Source organism: Mandrillus leucophaeus, unplaced genomic scaffold (genome assembly GCF_000951045.1).
Source record: "Mandrillus leucophaeus isolate KB7577 unplaced genomic scaffold, Mleu.le_1.0 Scaffold1652, whole genome shotgun sequence".
NCBI classification, from domain to species: Eukaryota; Metazoa; Chordata; class Mammalia; order Primates; family Cercopithecidae; genus Mandrillus; species Mandrillus leucophaeus.
Genome location: NW_012101646.1, coordinates 206,124 through 214,171, shown reverse-complemented (window position 1 = coordinate 214,171; position 8,048 = coordinate 206,124).

The following is an 8,048-nucleotide window of genomic DNA, read 5'->3' as shown; positions in this document are numbered from 1 at the left end:
TATATACCCAGTAATGGGATGGCTGGGTCAAATGGTATTTCTAGTTCTAGATCCTTGAGGAATCGCCACACTGTCTTCCACAATGGTTGAACTAGTTTACTTTAGTTCCTTTAAAACGGAGAGTACTCCTTCAGCGATTAGAAGAGCCAGAAGACGGAAACAAAGAACTTCTGTTATTCATAGGTTACGGTGGCTACACGGAGGTCAATCAACATGTGCAGAGGGTGTGCGTGGACCTGGGGCACTTGCCTTTATTTGGGTCCAGGGAGGTGGTCAGAGCATCACAGTAGGGGGTGAGAAGATTGGAGCATTCGAAGCAAATGCCCAGAAAAGGGGGCCTAACCTAACTACATGGACCTAACCTAACTTTACATTTGGTCAAGCAGCTGGGTGTGTGTGTGTGTACTGGTGAGACGGCTTTTAGGGGAAGGAAAGTGGAATCGAAAGGCAGCGGTTGGGAACTGGGCTTAGGCTCTTAACCAAGGGCATCGTGTGGCATCTGGGGACTCATGTCAAGACAACAAAATGGATGCCGGGGCAGCATGGTAATATTAAGCCTCAACCCAAAAGTGAAAAGACAAGCTGAAGAAAGTGAGAAAATATTTGCCAATCATATATCTGATAAGGGTTTAGTATCTGTAATACACAACACACTCCTAAAACTCAACTCATAATATACAACAAACTCCTAAAACTCAAGCAAAGCGATAAACAATTGAATTAAAGAATTGACAAAAGACTTAGACATTTGCTTTAAGGTTATAACTTGCTTCTATGAGTTTTGCTGCCACAATTTATGAAAGAGGTCTAATTAATTGGCTTAAGATATAATAAGGGCTTAAATCAATCATATTGTCAGAAAAGTAGAAACTTCAATGGCTTTAGGTCATCTGACTCCAATAATCTTTGAGAAATAAAGACGGTTTAAAGATTATTGGTAAAGTAAATAAAAACTAATAAAATAAAAACATCTTCAAAATTTAGACATTCGGTCTAATTTAGGCAGGTCAGATACTGTTTGCTAGATGCTTTAAGGTTATAACTTGCTTCTATGAGTTTTTTTTTTTTTTTTTTTTAGGTAGTATAATTTATTATCACAAACATGGTTTTAATAATTGTTTGACTTCTCTGTTTTACATCCATTAGATTCTAGGTAAGGCCTGAGGACATATGGAGTTTGCCAGGTTCCCTGGCTAGGCTGGGAAGAGTCAGACATTGTCTAAAGCTCGGTCTGTCTCGGTCCTGGGCTTTGCAAGCTGATACATGGTTATAATTGCTTACTTACCAGGTTTTTCACCAAAAATAAAAGTTGCTGAGAATTAACACTGTAACATATGTAATTGAGACTACTGGAGAAACAGTTTGACATGCAAAGTGGATAAGGAAAGTGGAATGTGTTTCTGAGAAAAGGTTATAAGAAGGCAGGGATATGTAGTTTTTGTTCAATGGAAGGCAATTTTGGCTAGTTCAAAAGTTTTGAAGCATTGTCCTAAGCAGGAAGAATAAGAGAATACTGAAAGTTTAAACAAGTTGTAAAATATTTGTGAAAGATTGATCTTGTTAAGGAAGTTCTATAGGTATGAGCAAGCTGTCTGAAATTTGAAGGGGATTATTTAGTTTTCCTGTAAATTAAACATTAAAATAAAAGCACATTGATGCAGGGCCAGAATCTGAGCCAATGTATCTGGTTTTCTTACAGCATTCGTCTTTTCTTTAACAAAAATTGTAAAGGATTATAAAAGTTTATGGAAATCTTACCTTATGGTCAAACGAATTGAGATTGGATAGATTTGTTTATAAGGTTTTATTAAGAATTGGGTTAAAGGCCAGTCCTGGTGGCTCATGCCTGTAATCCTAGCACTTTGGGAGGAGTTCAACAACAGGCTGCGCAACATGGAAAAACCCCATCTCTACAAAAAAAAAAAAAATTAAATTAGCTGGGTTTGGTGGCCAGCACCTGTATTCCTAGTTACTCAGGAGGCTGAGGTGAGAGGATCAGCTGAGCCTGGGAAGTTGAGACTGCAGTGAACCGTGATCATGCCATTGCACTCCAGCCTAGGTGACAGAGTGAGACCCTGTGTAAAAAAAAAAAAAATGTGTTTAACATTAATAGATGGTACACTAATTCAAAGGTGAAATTTGGCTTCTGTGTTGAACAAGATTTTCATGTACTATTAAAAGATAATGAAAGATTTTTGTTTTCCTTTTGAATAAATGACAGAAAAAAGAGGGAAGAAAAGACAGATTTAGTTGGCCTCATGCTACCTTTATTGGGTCTTGTTTAGAAAGCCAAGTCTTTCCTCTACCAACAAGTAAAGATTTTTGCCTTTTTAAAATTTTTGAGTTATCATTTTGTCTAAATAAATGACATATAGTAATCCGGGATTCTATTTTGTAATGTCAAGTGGTTAAATCTTTGATATGTAACAAATGCTCCAAAGTCAAATTCTAAATTAAGTCCTTTTTTGACCTGGTCAACCCTTTTGGATATGAGATACTCTAAAGTCCAAAAGAGACATATTTGGCTTATTTGGTCTATTGAAGCCATATAGGAAACATTGTCAAATACAAAATGGTGTTAAGCTTTCTTTGGGTTATATTCATATAAATATATTCTTAGTATGTGTTCCAAAGTTGTATAAGATTCCTATAATCCTGATACGTTATCAGTAGTAATTATGATTGTTATGTTAAATTGTTTGTGCCACAGAGATGACCAAATTTCTTTGTTGTTTATGTCTTTAACTGTGGCTGTTCTGAGGCTCATGTCACCCATAATCGCTTTTTTACTCTGATTCTTTATAATCAGCTCTAATACTCTGACAGGTACTCTTGAATGCAGGTTTCTGATAACTTTGGAGACTGTGATATTAGAAAAGAGAAAAAAATTTCCAAGACTCCCATGGAGAGCTAATGTGTTCATGAACATCCAGCAAACCTAGAGTTAATTACATAGACTGAACTAACAAAAGACCAAAATAATCTTTTTATGATTTCTTGTTTGAAATATTGCTAATTCTTTTGTGTTTCCATGTACAGAAAAGCGTAATTCTTTTGAGCTATTTACAGCTTTTAACAATTGGGTAAAGTACACTCCTGTGAGTGAAATTTGGAGTATATTTCTTTCTCTCTACCTGATTTATCCAGAATTTGAAAATGGTTTGTAAGTGTACTTAATTAATGGCAATGTGGTTACTTACATAAGTTCAATAAGAATCTGTTCTCTGTTGTAACAGGACACAATTAGAGACAATGGTTATTTTCCCAAGGCTTTGACTGGAATGGCATGCTTTTAGCTATAAACAGACTGCTCTAAGGAATCATGATTGATCTGTAGAGCTGATAAAAGCCCCTTAGAAAAACTGGCCTCATAGCTTGTCTATGCAGTCCCTATATGGGGTTCCTGACCTGTGGTAAATAAAGAATGTCACTTTCCTACAGACCTAGGAGCCCTAAGTTATCTTAGGACCTCGAAAGGAGAGATGTTTACCCAATCCATACAAGTATTTGCAAGCACAGAAAAAAACATGCCTGGGCTTGAGGCCTTGAGAGGTCTCATCTAAGATTCCTTATGAATAAAAATTCCAGCAAAGCCGATTTTTAAAGGAACCTATTTGCCAAATAATTATTCTTCCTGCACTTTATGCAAATAATCAGGCCAAGCATCATAAGACTAAAATTTTGAAAATAAGTTTGTCCTACTATGATTTGTGTTTAGTAAGAATGGGGACTGGAGAGAGAAAAAATATGTTTCAGAAAAAACTATATAGTACACCTCTTGTTAGATTGTAGTCTTGTCCATTATCTTTGAGTTTTGCCTTTTAATATTATTATTACTTTCTGCAATGTAGACTAAGTTGTGAATTCTTTCCAGACTATGAGTCCCTAAACTAACACTTTCAAATTTTTCTTCCATTTCTCTGATTTGGAACCAGTGAAATTACTGCTACCTCATTCCTTGTAACACAGATGAGAAAAACATGTTAGTCTGCCACCGACTTCCTCCTCTGTAACTAAAGACACTTTGAGTCTAAGATCTGGATAGGCTGTGCCCAACATTAACCTTTGTTTTTCTTTTGTTTCCATAAAAAATGCCATCTCCTGGATGGGATGCAGCTGTTTAACTAAACAGACCCATTCTCAAGAACTAAACAGGGCTTATGATCACCTTCATGAATACTCATAGCTCCTCTTGTAACCTGTTAAATATATACTGAGCCAAGTGGTCATCATATCATCACAGGAACTCCAGTTACAATTGGCAGTGGGGAACATGCACGATAGTTAAGACTAACTGCTGTGGATACATCCCCAATAATTAAAGAAATGCCTCGATAGCCCTGAGAGACATGCACCAACAAATCAAAGCTACATCTGAACGAACATCATCGAGAGATCATTCGTTAGCATCCTGGATCAGATCTGGATCATCGTGGTGGCAGAAGCTACTTTCAACTTTCACCCCGGTTGCAAGAATAGTCACACTTCTCTGTGGTAGAGTTTACCTCTGTTGCACCCTCTGTATGGGAACCAAGACAGGTTTTCCCAGAGACTTTCCAGATCTTGTACCATAATGCTCCAACAAATCTTTAGAATGCAATCATTACCTTTGCCTTCCCTGCACCAGACACTCCCTACAGGGCAAGCTCTCATCTAACCATGTACCTACTTAGAAGCTCCAAAGCCGGAAATCTCTCCCATCAGGAGATTGCCTCAAGAGAAAACAGTCAATTTACAACCTAAGGTATGCCCACCATGAAACTCTGTCCCATCTGGAGTGTGTCTTGAGACAGTGGCCACTTTACAACCTAGCTCTTTGTTCACAATGGTGCCAGCTCGGCCACCTGATAGACAAGGCACTGAAGAGAGAGTCACATAGACCCCACATGTGCTCCCTCCCTCCCCTGCATACCCTTCATGACAAGTCCCCCTTTAAAACCACTGCTTTCAGTTACAGACATGATCATTGGATTGTGAGTCCCCTGGAAATCCACCAAAATCTCTTGTGGACATCACTGCATGTCCATAGTATACAAAGCAAGAGTTAAAGTCACATTTCTTAGTTTCTGAAAGCAGAGTGACCAGAGGCAACGTAGGGGTTCTCTTGTAACGATGTTGCAGCACTTAGCATCTTAATAAAATTAATACATCTCAAGCCATGTTGAATGTAATTGTTCCCTTTTTTACCCCTGGGGATTTCAGGATTTTGCTCCATCTCAGTAAGTATGTCAGAAAGATTACTCATTTTATCGCAGATGTGCTGATAATAAAAGTAAGTTCTGATTTATAGGAAGCTGCTAAATATTTCACAAGTGTTTTCCATTGCTATGGAGATAGAAAATTCATAAAGAGGGACTGTATCCCAAATCTTTCCATTGTTTTATTAATGTAAACTCAAAGAAAACCACAGAGGAAGTGTGGAAACGTGTTCAAATGGGAAATGATGATCATGAAAAACCATATTGGAGTGTATTTCTTTCTCTCTACCTGATTTATCCAGAATTTGAAAATGGTTTGTAAGTGTACTTAATTTATGGCAATGTGGTTACTTACATAAGTTCAATAAGAATCTGTTCTCCATTGTAACAGAACACAATTTGAGACACTATTCACAATTAGAGACACTATTATTCACAATAGCCAAGAGGTGGAAGCAACCCAAGTGCCCATCAGCAGATGAATGCATTTGCACTGACGAGGATACATATTCTAACAAAATATGGATAGATAAGTAGTTACCATATTTGTGATTCGTACTATGTGTATAGCTTTACTGAGTATGCACTGAGAAAAGCACAGTGCACCCCTATCAATATTGTTCAAGATCTGTGTTTCTCAAGGTATAATCCAAGAGCACTAAGGGTTTCATAGATCAGGCCACCAAGGAGGTAGACCCCTATTCCTACATTTCCACTTGCTTTTATTTTTTTGGCAGAAGGGTTGGGAGGATATGGTAAGATGTTATTTGAAGAAACTATCCCACATCAGAATTATTTATAAACCATCCATCCATTCCATGACAATATTTTAATTGGGAATAACTAAGGGTATTAGATTTCAGTGTTAAGATGCCGAATATATCTAAAGAGGTACGTTCTGAGTACTGCATCATTGTGTGAACGTCTTAGAGGGTACTTACAAAACTTAGATGATATAACCTCCTACACACCTAGGCTATATGGTGGAGCCTATTGCTCCTAACTACAAACCTGGATAGCATGTGACTGAACTGAAGACCGTAGGCAATTGCAACATAATGGTAAGTATCTGTGTATCTAAACATATCTAAACATAGAAAAAGTAAGGCAATGCACTATGGCGTTGTGGCAGCTAAGGCGTCACTAAGTGACAGGAAATTTTGAGCTCCATTATAAACTTATGGGACGGCTGTGGTCTATGCAGTTTTCCGTGAACCAAAATGTCATTATGTGGTGCACGACTTTATTAAAAGGAATGACTGTCTAACACAGTAAACCTCTGTAGACCCAATGAATAAGAAAGAGTGAAGAGCTTTTCAAGTACTATAATGCATTAGTCCGTTCTTGCATTGCTATAAAGAAATACCTGAGACTGGGTAATTTATAAAGAAAAGAGGTTTAATTGGCTCACGGTTCTGCAGGCTGTACAGCAAGCATAACAGCTTCTGCTTCTGGGGAGGCCTCAGGAAGCTTTCAATCATAATGGAAGGTGAACGGTGTAGGGGTCCAGTCCCACAGGGTCGGTGGGTTTTTCTCCCCATGTGCGGAGACAAGAGATTGTAGGAATAAAGACACAGGACAAAGAGATAAAAGAAAAGACAGCTGGGCCCGGGGCACCACTACCACCAAGACGCGGAGACCAGTAGTGGCCCTGAATGCCAGGTTGCACTGATATTTATTGGATACAAGACAAAGGGGTAGGGTAAGGAGTGAGAGCCATCTCCAATGATAGGTAAAAATCATGTGGGTCACGTGTCCACTGGACAGGGGGCCCTTCCCTTCCTGGCAGCCAAGGCAGAGAGAAAGAGAGGAGAGAGAGAGAGAGAGAGACAGCTTATGCCATTATTTCTGCATATCAGAGGCTTTTAGTACTTTCACTAATTTGCTACTGTTATCTAAAAGGCAGAGCCAGGTGTACAGGATGGAACATGAAGGCGGACCAGGAGCGTGACCACTGAAGCACAGCATCACAGGGAGATGGTTAGGCCTCCGGATAACTGCGGGTGGCCCTGACTGATGTCAGGCCTTCTATGAGAGGTGGAGGAGTAGAGTCTTCTCTGAACTTCTCCGAGGAAAGGGAGATTCCCTTTCCCAGTCTGCTAAGGAGCGAGTGTTTTTCCTCGACACTGACACTACCGCTAGACCAAGGAGCCCTCTGGTGGCCCTGCCCGGGCATTACAGAAGGCTTGCACTCCTGTCTTCTGGTCACTTCTCACTACGTCCCCTCAGCTCCTATCTCTGGTTTTTCCTACGTTATGATTGTAGAGCGAGGATTATTATAATATTGGAATAAAGAGTAATTGCTACAAACTAATGATTAATGATATTCATATATAATCATATCTATTATCTATATCTAGTATAACTATTCTTATTTTATATATTTTATTATACTGGAACAGCTCATGCCCTCGATCTCTCGCCTCGGCACCTGGGTGGCTTGCTGCCCACAGAAGGGGAAGCAAGCACGATTCACAGGGCTGGAGCAGGAGGAAGAGAGAGAGGGGGGAGGTACTACACACTTTTAAACAACTAGATCTCGTGAGCACTCGCTCACTATTGCCACACCAACACCAAGGTGGATGGTGTTAAACTATGAGAAACCGACCCCATGATCCAATCACCTCCCACCAGGCCCCACCTCCAACGCTGAGGATTACAATTCAACGTGAGATTTGGGTAGGGACACAGTTCCAAACCATATCACATAGTGTCTGTTTGATATCTTAAAACTAGTATATTTTGTCATTTTGAAATACATTAGATTAAGCAGGTGTGAGCTACACTAGGTGCTCTGGGGTCTCAATGTCCTGCCTGTGCATGGCTCCAAGGCTTCTTTCCAAGTTGATG